The 14,539-nt window shown below is 35.0% G+C and overlaps 1 long non-coding RNA gene across 1 annotated transcript; it reads right to left on the reverse strand.

Annotated features, from left to right (window-relative positions):
* Positions 1-8,805: 8,805 nt before the first annotated feature.
* Positions 8,806-14,400, reverse strand: LOC125865081 (uncharacterized). Its single transcript, XR_007446310.1, has 3 exons — positions 9,353-14,400; positions 9,171-9,193; positions 8,806-8,938 (listed from the first exon to the last, which is right to left on the reverse strand). It is a non-coding gene; the product is annotated as an uncharacterized LOC125865081 (long non-coding RNA).
* Between the last annotated feature and the right edge of the window lie 139 nt (positions 14,401-14,539).

The raw sequence follows: 14,539 nt of genomic DNA on the forward strand, positions 1-14,539 counted from the left end.
ACTAACCTTCCAAATCTAGATTAGACTTTCCTTATCTAAATAGTCCACCTTCAAATGGGTATATCTCACTCATACAAACTCATAATCGTGCAAACTCGACAGTGTTGGAAAGATAATTCCAAGATATTTCCTACGGTATCTAGAAGCACACCTAACACATTTTGAGCTAGGAGTTATGGCCATTTGAAGTTGACCTAAAACTCAAACTTAGCATAACTTAATCAATTTTCCAGATTATTCATTCTTTCCAAAAATGACTTTTTCTAACTCTAGCTCTTTCTAGTTCTTTCAATAAGCGAGGTGTTACACAAATCACCTTATCTATATCAAACTTTATATTATAAATAGTTATATCTATTTTTTGGATCTTGATTTGACAACTTTCAGTAGTAATCAAAAGAATGTTTACATCCACTATTCATAGAAACGTATAATTTATCATTCCATTTATAAGTATTTTTCTTTATTTAATAATATTGCCATTAATTTAAAAAATAGTTTAGTACATGGTTTTATATCCACGTTCAACGTATGTCCATAAAAACTAGTTACTTCAAATTCTTGAACTCATATTACAAAGTAAAGTTCAAGTATTAGTTTAGAGCTCATATTTGATCTATCTATTTATATTTTATATTTTCTATATTTTTCAAATTATAAGTGACCGACTTGCCACTTGTTAGTGTAACAGTGAATTATAATGTTCCTTGTTTAAGTAAAAAGTTTTATTACAAAATTTTGTACCTCTAACAAATTCTTATATATGCATTTATAATTAGTAAAAATTAGGCAAAACACATAGTATAATAAACAAATTACTTCATATCCCTACTCTTTCATAAATTACAAAAATTCCTTTATTTTAGTGCCTTACAGATACATTATTGTGCAGGCGGATACATTAATTTAGAAGTTGTTATTATCAGTTTACTGCATTAAATAAGGGATTAAAAACATAAATTATTATTAACTCCCACAAATCATGCGTACTTTTCTTTCTTCTACCAATCAGTCATTCACAAAACACTTAATGAACTAGAAAATTCAAATTTCAAATTGTGAAATTGTGTCTCCCTGTTTTTCGAAAAAAACTGTAGAAGGTTGATTCGAAAAAATTTGTAGCGCAATTTTGTGAAGATTCGTAATGAATATTTCGATCTTGTTAAGGCATTCAGGAATATGGGAAAGCGATGTTAGATACGAGCGATACATACAGAAGTGATGGGATAGTGGTTGGGGAAAATATTTCGTTCGTGAATCTTATTTCAGCAATTGCAACTGAATTGCATATTGATGAATCGAAAAAAAACATCGTAGAAGGTAATTCGTCTCCATTGTGTATTCCAAATGATATGGGGTGAAATTGTTCATAGGAGTAAAGAAACATGAGGTAGGATTCCGTATGTATTCACTATGCATTTATACATCGGATAAAATTTATGAAGAGATACAAAATTTTGATGCAACAACAGGTGCAATTTGTGTGTTGAAGGTAGAAAAAGGGACGCAAAGGCTCTAACCATTGTTGAATCAAAAATTTGTGATTTCTATTACATACCAAAAATGGAGGTGGAAAATTTTATATCAGATACAAATGTTTCTGATGTGGAAGTGAAGCAATTGTACAAGGATAAGGCAACTCTAATGGTTGTAATGGCAAAATACAAAACAAAACATATCTTCAATTTTAGAGTTAAAAGATCTGATAACAAAAGGTATGTGATACATATATCTGATAACGTTCTTTATTTTTATAATTTATTTGTTAATATGTTGATCATGATACATAGATAACATGTGTTACGTGCAATTGTAGGTGTTAGGTATCATGTTCATTTTTGAGTTACATCTGGTTAATAATGTATCAATTAAGAAGGATAGGTGAAAATTGTTTAATATTTGAATATGTTCAGTGGATTTAATAAAGTATCATGTTCATTTTGAATTACCTTTGTTTATTAAAGTATCAATTAAGGAGGATAGGTGACAAAAGGTTAATAAGTTGATTTTGAATTAGTTATTTGATTTGTATATGAACATGATAAATTGTGTCCTCATTAAATTGTCTAATATATTAATATTTGTGCACAATACTATTTAACTAAAAGTATTTGTAATAATGTATCTTTTACTGTTCTTTTGTTTTAATTTTATGGATTGGTACATTAAATCAGATCAAATAACATATATATATGGTATAATTGCAGCTACGTATTAGTGTGTTATTCAGATGATTGTTGTTGGAATTTTAAGGCGTCTGTTAGGAAAAATACGGACATAATCAAAGTAAGATACTTCAATAGTGAACATACCTGTCCATTGAGGGATCGGGTATTAAGTAAGGTACAAGATAATATTGGGTTTGTTAGTGGTGTGACAGCTCCAAAATTGGTGAATCAAAAAAGAAAACATACTCCAAATGATATAATTGATGATGTTAGGGCACTATATGGTGTTGAAAGTTCTTACCAACAAGCATGGCGGGCTAAACATGCATTGGAGATGATAAGGGGTAAACCTGCAAATGCATATAGACAGATATCAAGATACATATATATCTTAAAAACTATGCATCCAATGTAACACCTCGCTATTTGAAAGAACTAGAAAGAGCTAGAATTAGAATAGTCATTTTTGTAAAGAATGGAAAATCTGGAAAATTGGTTAAGTTATGTTAAGTTTGAGTTTTGGGTCAACTTCAAACGACCATAACTCCTACCTCAAGATGAGTTAGGTGTGCTACAAGATACCATAGGAAATATCTTTGAATTATCTTTCCAATGCCGCCAAGTTTTCTCAATTCCGAGTTCGTATGACGGAGATATATCCATTTAAAATTGGGCTGACTAGATAAGGAAAGTTAAAAATCAGATTTTAGAAGGGTATTTTGGTCTTTTCCATACCTAGCTAATTAATTTCATTTTTGGTAATTAAGTTGGGGTCTAAACTGATTGGATTCAATTTACGCTTTTGAAATTGAGTTAGGGTTTCGAGAGAAGAGAAAAGAAGAGGAGAAAGAGGAGAAGAAACAAAGAATCATCAAATTCTCGAAGCTAAGATCATGGATTTCGTCAAGGGGTGATCCCTACGAGGTATGTGAGATCACAAATTATTGTTAGTTCACCCACGCGCCAATCATGATTCAATTCAGCGTAATTGTGTTTCTTGAAAGAAAAGATTATGAGTTCTTGATGAAATTTGTTTAAGCTCTTATGGGTTCTTGTTATTGGAATTGTTAATAAGTTTCTTGAGTTTGATTCATGAAATTAGGTGATTTTGAGTAGATTCCTACATATATTGGTGATATAGTCAAATCTAAGTGTTTGGAAAAAAAACCAATTGAATCTAAAGTGTTTAGAGTGGAAAAAAGAGCATGAAAATTCATCAAAAAATCTGGGAAAGGGGGTGGGGCGTCTCTTCACTCAGAGCAGCCCACAAAGTTCTCTGAAATTTGGCCTTTGGGGCGCCGCACCAGCCAGAGCGCCCCATGCCCGTGTCTGAAGTTTCAACAGTCGAACCCCGCGCCACTCAGAGAAGTAGGCATGTCGGGCCTTTCACCTTCTCCTACTTCTTTCCGATTGAGATCCCTAGCAACGTACCCAAGTTTTCTAGTTGATTTCTACACTCTAAGGTACGTCTAAACATCATAAAATCATCTATAAACATGAGACCATGAGCCTTGAATCCATAATTCAATTCAAGGAAAGTTAAGAGTTACGTCAAGAGAAGTTCATAGAGTCTTCCAAAAGTCTTTTACAAATGTTTTAACTTTCTTTTAAGGCTTGAGTTTGGAGTTGATTAAAGAGTAAGAGTAAAGTTCATTTCTTCAAAAGATTATACGGGAACTATGTATTCCCAAGAGTTGAAATGTTTTCACATTTGAACAAGAAGGGAAACACCTATTTCAAAGAGAGCTTTTAAGCTAGTTTTTAAGTAATTACCTCAAATCACAGAAAGAGTTTTGTTTTTAAAACATATGAGATGAGTATATTTTGGTAGTAGTATTGAGCACCGATATGGGGATGAGTTCATAATAACTCAAGTCTCCATAAACCATGTAGTTATCGTGGGTAGAAAGGGTCATACTTTTTAGCTGACACCTTAGTGCTTTTTAGCATAGACTAGTGGATCCACTTAGTTGAGGTATTCTATATCACGGCAAGGTATAGGACAGTGCTAGCAGTGTGGGCGATATGTTGTATCATCACTTGAGAGAAACTCTCACAGTATTATATTACTTTATATGTAAACTGAGTTGTTATTGTATTTCTTGAATACATTGAGTTGTCATCTACTGTTTTTTAAATGCTTTCTATAAACTGCACCTTTATTGTTGTTTTAATTTGCATTTGAGTTGAGTACCCATAAGTTGAGTAAAGCTAAGGTAAGTATTCCTTTCAGATTCTTTTCAAGCTTATGTCCTGTTTAGTTTTCCCCTCGCATGCTCGTAAATTCAATGTACTGATGCCAGTTGGCCTGCATCATTTTATGATGCTGATACAGGTAACTAGGATCAGCATACAGTGCCTCGTTGATCCGGTTGAGCACTCAGAGTTAGTTGGTGAGCCTCCTTGCTTCCGAAGGATTCCCTTTTTATTTCTTTGTTAGTCAGTTGTTAGGATGATCGGGGGTCTTGTCCCGACATCCCTCTTAGTATTTAGTGGCTTCATAGACAGTTAGATATGAGTTCTTTAGTCTTGTATTTCAGATGTTTTTGCTAAAAGACTTGAGTTGTCACTTTGGCTAATTTGAATGTTTATCCTTAAATGTTCTAAGTTTATTTGAGACAATTGCTTTAAAGTACATTTGAATCCTTGTATTAATGTTTTAAGTCTTCCGCTATGAGTTAATCCAGGCCAAGGGTCCACTTGGGGCCAGCAATGGTTCTCGAGTGTCAGTCCCACCCAGGGTGTAGGCTCGGGACATGACAAACTTGGTATCAAAGCACAGAGTTAAAGAGTCCTAGGGAGTCTATGAAGTCATTTTTGTGGAGTTCTAGTTATTGGTGTGAAACGCGCCACATCTATAATAAGGAGGCTGCAACATTTAGGAAATTCTTTCACTTATTTCATACTCATGTCGTGCAATAGAATTAATCTCTATGAAGTTTAATTCTAACTCGTACTTGCGCATGTCTTTCAGATCATGTATCCACGAAGAGCTGTCAGATGTCATTCTGCTAGGCATAATGTCAAGGAACAAGGGGTACCTAATGCACTTGAAGTGCAACCCCAAGGAGAGGTCACCAATGTTGAATTTCGGAAAGCAATTTGAATGCTAAGTCAAGATGTGACCAACCAAGTTGGGCAACAAAGAGGGGCTTGACAGGAAGAGGCTGATACTTCAAAGATCCGTGAGTTCTTGAGAAGGAATCCTCCAAGCTTCACAGGTTCAAGCACTACTGAGGATCCGAAAAATTTAGTCAAGGAACTGCAAAAGGTATTTGAGGTTATGCATGTTGCCGATGCTGAGCCAGTGGAACTAGTTGCCTATCAACTGAAGAGTGTTGCTAGGATTTGGTTTGACCAGTGGAAGAAGGGTAGGGCTGATGATGCACCGATTTTGAGTTGGTTTGTGTTCAAGAGTGCTTTCTTGGGGCGTTTCTTTCCCCGTGAACTGAGAAAAGCCAATGTGTGAGAATTCCTTACCCTTAAGAAGGATTTACTAAGTGTTCATGAGTATAGTTAGAAATTCACCCAACTTTCCCGATATACTCCGGAGATGGTTGCGGATATGAGGAGCAGGATGAGTCTATTTATTGCGGGGTTGTCCCATTTATCAAAAAAAAGGGCAAGGTAGCTATGCTAATAGGGGACATGGACATAGCAAGGTTGATGTTTATGTGTAACAGGTTGAGGAAAAGAAGTTGGGGGATACGGAAGAGTTTAGAAACAAGAAAACTAAGATAGGGAATGAGTCTGAGTAGCAAAGGAGTAATGTGAACCGTTCTTCTTTTCAACAAAAGTAAAAGGGACCTGCTCCATCATTTGCTAGTGCACCTGCACCTAAAAACAAAGGTGAGTATAATGGTCAGAATTCGCAAAAATTTAGAGCTAGACCAGCGCAGTCTCAGGGTAGTATGGCACAAGGAGGTAGTTGGGCTCCTGCATGTGCTAAGTGTGGTAGGAACCACCCAGGTAAGTGTCGTGATGGCTCCACTGGTTGTTTCAAGTGTGGACAAGAGGGTCACTTAATGAAATAGTGCCCTAAGAACCGACAGGTAATGGGAATCAGGGCAATAGAGCCCAATCTTCATTAGTTGCTCTACCAGAAAGAGCTATTTCTAGAGGAGCTACTTTAGGGGTAGGCGGAAGAGCAAACTGCCTATATGCTATCACGAGTCATCAAGAGCAAGAGAATTCTCCATATGTTGTCATTGGTATGATCAAAGTTTTTACTCTTAATGTTTATTCTTTGCTAAACCAAGGAGCGAGTTTATCTTTTGTGACTCTTTATGTTGCAATGAAATTTCATGTTCTTCCAGAGAAACTTTGTGAGCTCTTTTGTGTTTCTACACTTATTGGGGAGTCTATTCTAGCTGAGCGAGTCTATCGTGATTGTACCATTTCCATCAATCACAAGAGCACCATGGCTGATTTAGTTGAGTTAGACATGGTAGATTTTGATGTCATTCTGGGTATGGACTGGCTTCATACCTGTTATGCCTCCATTGATTATAGAACTCGAGTTGTCAAGTTCCAGTTTCCTAATAAGCCAGTTATAGAGTGGAGTAGTAGTTCAGTAGTGCCTAAGGGTCATTGTATTTCGTACCTTAGGAAAGAAAGTTAGTTTCCAAGGGTTGTGTGTATCACTTAGTCCGAGTTAATGACTCTAGTGTTGAGATACCTCTTATTGAGTCAGTTCCAATTGTGAGTGAGTTTCTAGAAATTTTCCGTGATGATCTACCCGGAGTCCCTCCTAAGAGAGAGATAGACTGCGATATAGATATTCTTCCTGACACTCGTCCAATATCTATTCCGCCATATTGAATGGCTTCAACAGAGTTGAAAAAGCTAAAAGAACAGTTGAAAGATTTCCTTGATAAGGGTTTTATTTGACCAAGTGTCTCACCTTGGGGCGCTCCAGTCTTATTTGTGTGAAAGAAAAATGGTTCCCTTAGAATGTGTATAGACTACCGCCAGTTGAACAAGGTTACCATCAAGAATATCCTCTTCTGAGAATTGATGATCTTTTCGATCAGCTTCAACGTACCACCTGTTTCTCTAAAATAGACCTCAGATCAGGCTACCATTAGTTGAGGGTAAGGGAATGTGATATTCCAAAGATAGCTTTCAGGACCCGTTATGGTCATTATGAGTTTTTGCTCATGTCGTTCGGTTTAACCAATGCGTCTGTAGCATTCATGGACCTTATGAATAAAGTATTCAAGCCTTATTTAGATATGTTTGTTATCACGTTCATTGATGACATTCTAATCTATTCGAGGAATGAGGAAGATCATACTAGCCATCTCAGAATAGTTCTTCAAACTCTAAAGGATAGAGAGTTGTATGTCAAGTTCTCTAAGTGTGAGTTTTGTCTTGAGTCTGTGGTATTCTTAAGCTACATTATTTACGGTGATGGGATTAGAGTTGACACTCTGAAAATAGAGGCAGTGCAGAATTGGCCTAGACCCACATCTCCAAATGATATTAGGAGTTTCTTGTGGTTGGCTGGATATTATAGAAGGTTCGTAGAGGGTTTCTCATCTATTTCATCCCATTTCACCAAGTTGACTCAGAAAACAGTGAAGTTTCAATGGTCTTAAGCTTGTCAGAAAAGCTTTCAGGAATTAAAAAGATGTTGTCTACAACCCCAGTATTGACCTTACCAGAAGGTACGCAAGGCTTTGTGGTATATTGTGATGCATCTAGAGTTGGTTCTGGTTGTGTGTTACTGCAGAATGGTAAAGTTATAGCTTGTGCCTCCAGACAGTTGAAAGTTCACGAGAAGAATTACCCAACCCATGACTTAGAGTTGGCTGCAGTAGTATTTGCTTTGAAAATATGGTGTCACTATCTTTATGGTGTTCATGCAGATGTATTAACCGATCACAAGAGTCTTAAGTACGTGTTTATTCAGAAAGAGCTTAATCTCAGATAGAGAAGGTGGTTAGAGTTACTCAAGGATTATGACAAGAGTATCATTTATCACCCAGGTAAGGCTAATGTTGTTGTTGTTGATGCCTTGAGCAGATTGTCTGTGGGTAGTACCACCCATATTGAGAAAGATAAGAAAGAGTTACACTACATCATTTTAGGCCTACGGCCACCCCAATAAAGTGTAGCCTAAACTAGCAAAAAGTGTGGCCTTTGATAAAAGGCAACACTTTTGGACTTTAAGCAACGCTTTTTAGGGGGTGGCCAAAACGAGCGTAACCTTTGACATTAGGCAACGCTTTTGAAATGTCGCCATAGCAGCTACACTTAAAAAGTGTGGCCAAAGAGGTATAAAGGGCATGCTTTGTAGTAACTCATTAGCAACACCTTTTGTTTGATTATACTACACTTAAAAGTGTGGCCTTTTCTTTGTTATTGGTCACATTTAAAAAGTGTTGCCTTTTATATCTCATCTAGAACAACACTTATAAAGTGTGGCAATGTTGTGTAAAATTTTTATAGCCACAATTTTTCATTTTTAAGAATAATTTTTATTTGCATATATTCAATAATCACATAATTAAAAATATAAGTGATCTAAAGCGAAAAATTAGCTAATAAATAAATCAAAGCTATATATTTCGAACAAGCTTCGAAAATCATGTCTTGTACAACCAATACTTAGAAAGTGATTGCTTAAAGATCTCTACTATCAATAAATTCCACAAAATCTAATGCATTCAAATAAATATGACAATAGTACAAACACTCTTCATCGTTCAATACAATAGATAGAGTTTACTTCTGGCCACTATTCAAATTCAATTACCGGCGTTTTCCTGCACATTCAAAATAAAATTAGAAGTTAGTGAAATAAATCATGTATTTAATATGCTCAATACCAGTCATTTTTAACAATACTTCCCAACCCCTTCCCAATGTAGTGGTACTGCATGTTATGAAAAATAGGACTCTTAGTTCCTATTAAAGCATGTATTTCATATGCTAATAAGATGTCACAGTAAGTAACTACAACAAAATCCATAAATGTTGCAAAGAAATTGTGCACACCTTCTCGTAGTTGTTGAATATAGCTGGAAACAAGAAAAAGAGGAAACCAAATTTATGGTGAAACGATGACCAGTTAGCAAATACTTAGACGAGCTTCAAATGAAAGGACACCTGCCTCTGTATTTTCATTTTCTTGTTTATTTTTTCTTTAGTGCTGAGTGAAAGGTACAATTTAAACTTACGCATGTTGATCTGTGCTCCATTTGTTTCCATAAACACTGATCCCTTGATTTACCTGTGAATGGAAAAAAATAGTATAAACATAAACACCAGGAAATCTTATTCACAAATGAAATTCTATCAACAATCTGAATTAGTGAATGAAAGGAGATCTTATTCATAATTGAACTTCTATTAGGAGTGTCAAAGGTGAAGTGCAGCTGCAAGTAAACCAAAGGCAGACATTTTAGAGGTTCTTCCGCCCACCCAATCAAAAATAGGGAATCTGGCTAATCAACACTCAATTCTAAAAGTGTTGTCAAGAAATGAGTTCTATTGTGTAATGGCAACACCCTGCACATGAGTGGCAGTAAGCAACAATGAGAAGTGAGAACTATTTAAGAGCAATGCTATGCACAACGTGCAGTGTATACTATAATGGAGAGTGAACAAAAAGATGGAACCAGAGGATAACAGACCAACAAGAAACTTTTCGTAGACCTACTAAAACTCCTAAACCAGTAGATGTAGATTAAATAGAGGTAAACCAGACATATTTTTTTTTAACTCAGTTCCACAGAACATTCATTTTCTTAACAAAATGCGATACTCATCAGAAAGCTAGTCCATATTATGGCTAAAATATATGACAGCAGAAAAAAGAACCTGAGGTCAAAACCTATTTTCAAATATCAGGCCGGCTTCATGGACGACCTTCAGAACTTCTAGCAAGCCATTTCAGGTTTTTGGAGTGCCTCCTGCACTCTAAGTAACATAAAAAGATAAAAAATAGCATAAAAAAACCTCTATTTATGCAGCCCCAAGCGCTTTGGCATAGTGGTTAGACTACAACGTCTGATGTGTAGGTTAGTCGCACGTCACGGGTTCAAACACTGCCACAGAACAAAAGCACGGTATTTAAGTGGAGGAGGGTAGAGGAGTTGGCTTATTATCTACCGAGATCCCGTGTGTCACTAGCCCTTGGAGATTTCTCGGTTATCAAAAAAGGATTCTCTAGTGACTGCACTCAGTGGAAGTGTATATCTCTATAAATAATCAGTATGAGTAAGCTATTGATGTCTGCATTTTCATCAGTAATTGGTTCAAATGTTTGAATTTAGTTCACCATTACAGTAACTAAGCTCATCCCTGCCACAAAATAATCATTTGTATTAGTAACACCTTACACAACATATCGCATATGCATAGTCTCATTTTGCAAATTTGTCCAATTAAACTTACTGCATCATCAAGAATTGTCCAACATTTTAGTTATTTTCAATGACACAATTCAAATGTCTAAATGAAACTTACTTGACGATTTTAAGGAAGGGATTTTGTATTCTGCCTTGAATGTATGCTTTAATAAATGTGATGACCCAACTCTTGTTTTCTCAGGCTAAAGCCCAAATACTTCATTAATAGAACTTTAGAACAAGTCATTTGGAAGGTTATAGTCCAACATCTAAACTTTGCAAGAGCTGTTGTCCCATAAAATTATAGTCCAAGTGGACAAAGAGTTTAAAATTCAACCAGAGTTTGAATTATGCTTTAATTATATGATTGGGCCTTACATACTTTATTTATTGTGTGAAAAAAATTAACATACAATGGTACCCAAGAGTGTGATCAAAGTGATCAATGAAGTGGATCAAGAATCATGAGGTCTCAAGTTCAAATATCAACAGAGATAAAAACACTGGATAATTTCTTTCTCATCTGTTCTATCATTGGTAAGAAGAGTTACATGGTATATGTTACTGGTAGCAAATGATAGTATTCCTTGGAATTAGTCGAAGTATATAAGGAATTGTTGGTCTACAAGAGTTGGTACTCAACATGGTAGAAACAGGAAATTGTATTGCATATTCAATTCTAAAGCAAGCATTAAGCTACAGATTTGGGTTTGAAGGGACCCAAATCTGATCAGAACAAGGATGACTATCACATGAAAAATGTGCATAATCTCAAACATCAAACAATGTCACTTACTGTGCATACAAACTCTTTCCAATGGAAAATAGAAAGAAAGATATATCTTCAATTGCTCTGTATCATTCTGAATTTTGATTGAAGAATCCGTATGATTTTGAGATGAAACAACATTATTTCTGTCTCTAGGATTTGGGAAGTTGCTTACAATACTAGCTGTTATATTTAGCTGCAAAATTAGAACCAAAAGAAGTAGTTTTATTATACATATGAAAAATACAGAACTACAAAAGTAAAACCACGATATAACTGTATGAAAATGGACATTATATCATCCATACCTTTGTTATGAGCTAGTAGAAAATGAAATTCCAATGAAAAACCAATCTCCTAGAAGTTTATCATACCATAATAGACTACAATCTATTTGGAAACTATAATCAAATGGCATAAAGATATATAATAAAGAAAGTTCACTATTTATTACCCCAATAGCAACAAGTTCATAGCCCAAAAAACAAAATATTAATTACAGCATATGGAAACCAGTGTTAGATGCAAAAAGAAATAAAGCACATCAATACAATCTGAAATATTACTAGAATTTATGATCTAGAATGTGACGTAAGAAAGATTTGAATTCATCTAAACCGTTCATTTCCAACAAAGGTCCATCTGATGGTTCCAGGTCAACCTGAGGCAATAAAAAATTATTATCAAATTGAGTAAGTAGATGCCTAAACTATAGATAACAAGGTAAAATTCCTAAAGATAATAAATACACAGGGCATAGAGAAAGGTAAATTAGTTTCTGATCCACCTATATTACACATGATGAATATTTTTATCTAAGAAAATACTAGTAAAGTTTTAAGAATTCATACCTCCATTGGTTGAGCCATACAAAATCTTCTCCTTCCTAAAACTAAGAAAGAGCAGAGATTTAATTGATCAACAGACTAGTCAGGTGATCTATGCAAATCATTGATCTATTCAAGACAGAGAAAACTGTTGTGAATCAGAAATATAAATAATAGAGGAAATGTAAATGTGAAATATAAATACCATAGATAGTTCTTAATTCTTGCATCTATCAGAGTAGTAGATATTTACTCTTTTTCTTTATATTTTAAATTTTATGTCTTACAGCTGGAGCACCAACAACTGATTGTTGATGTTGGAGCTTTGCCTCATCTTGCAAATCTGCTGAAGAGGGAAAAAGATGCTTAGAACTCTCGAGCAGTCAATGGTGTCATTCAATGGGCAGCTGATGCAGTCACAAATCTTGTTCATGAAAGCAGTAGCATCAAAACTCATTTTAAGTTAGTTTATTTGTATGTAAAAACATTGTAATTGTATAATCAGCGAAAAATGGAAATAGAGAAAAATGAAAGAAGAACTAGGCTTCAAGATTGTAAAACAATGTAATTGTTCCTGATCTGGTATTTGATCACGAAAGCAATCAGGGGTCCACAAAGACTAGCCCATACTCTTTGTGTTCTGTTTCATCATCGATATCACTCTGGTACATAAAATGGAAACTGGAAGATTTATTCCTATTCAGAAGTGGTTCTGAGGGTAGAGCGAGCAGTAAAGATCAATTAAACAAGTTTTTGAAGAAACGCGCGAGCAGGAGGAGGATGCGAAGACTTCAAGCTTCAAATCAACTTCTAGCAGTGTTGCATCATCATCAGTATCAACCTCCTTTATGAGAAGGAGGAGGGAGATTTAGGCTCATGAGTTGCATTACACGTTGAATAGGCCATTTTCCGAAGAGATGAAGAGGAAAACATTTTTTCCATACAAGAAATTAGGGGTACTAGGTTGCTTAGGATTCATTACGTCAATGGATGATACAAGTACTAGAGGTGTTGCTCCTTCTATGTCCATGAATCATCGTCAATATAATCTCATCATCTCTATGTAAAATATTTTCGTCAATTTGCTATTGTACCACTGTATATCGTAGTTTATATGAGGACATAAAACATTTATGACCTCCAATGTTCTTGCAAGAAGTTAAATCTGTTTGTACAATATTGTTTTTGAGATATATATCTATGTGTGGAACATGTTAGCACGAGGAAACGATGAAAAACACAATAATTAACATGCTACATTATAATATCTTCATCAGATTAAAGAAGACGAAAAACTTTCACTATTCTTACATGTTAATGAAGTTATATAGATATTTGCATGTTAAGCATAAACAAAAGAATCAAATTAAAAGTAAATTGGAGGGTGGGAGAAGAACAAAATATCCCCACAATCCTCTAACAGTTAGGATGAGGAATAGTCAATAATCTATCTACCTATGCTATTCTAATTCATGAATTTGCTACAGTTGGGAGCTCCACACTGACAAGGGACTTTAGCCTCATCATTCTGATGAGGTTCAAATCTATAATCAAAGGTTAACTCATTCCCTGCTGAAACATCCTTTCTAGCAAAAGGAACGATCCGATCCTCATTTTCTCCCAGACTTATGATCCTTGAAAAGCAATTTGGCATGCATGAGTGGTTGATTAATAGACTACAATCTATTATAAAATTGTAATCAATAGGCATAAAGATAGCCAATAAACAAAGTTCGCTATTTATTACTTATACTAGGCACAAATAATCTAAAAGCCAACAAAATCAAGCACAAACATTTCAAAACCCAATCTAAAGCACCACTCCAGAATGCCTGACCAATTTAAATGCACACCGAGTTTATACTATATGTAATATATCGAAATTGAAATTCATAAACAATGAAGGTAATTTAAACCTAAAATTGCATCAAACATTTAAAAATGCATAAAATGAAGAGATAGTCATATAAATTATAATTTTTTTAATACCATCGACGTGGCGAGACTGATGAACAAGAAGAAGGCTGGCCTATATGATCAATGTGACTAAATCTACGTTTGCTTCCACATCTTGAATCCGCTCTGGTATATATTCAAACTTTTCCAAATGATGCTAGTTTTCTTTAAACGATCTCTCAAGTTTTTCGGATGAAGGCGAAGAGCGATTAGGAAAATCACCACATATCTGAGGTAAAGGAGCGACAAGGAGCTTTGTTGAGTGACCATGTTGATTTCTTTTGGTCGAAATGAGAAGAAGAGGGCAGGTTTTAGGGTTTCATTTCTTAGACGGCGATTTGGGCAAAGTGACAGAGCTCTTTAGGTTAGATATACTAGTAGTGAAAGTGTTTTTATTTTTTAGAGTTGAATTGTGTTTTTATTTTTGTAGAAGTTTTTTTTTGTTTTTTGGATAATTAGAAA

The sequence above is a fragment of the Solanum stenotomum genome, chromosome 5, assembly GCF_019186545.1.
Source record: "Solanum stenotomum isolate F172 chromosome 5, ASM1918654v1, whole genome shotgun sequence".
Taxonomy (NCBI): Eukaryota; Viridiplantae; Streptophyta; class Magnoliopsida; order Solanales; family Solanaceae; genus Solanum; species Solanum stenotomum.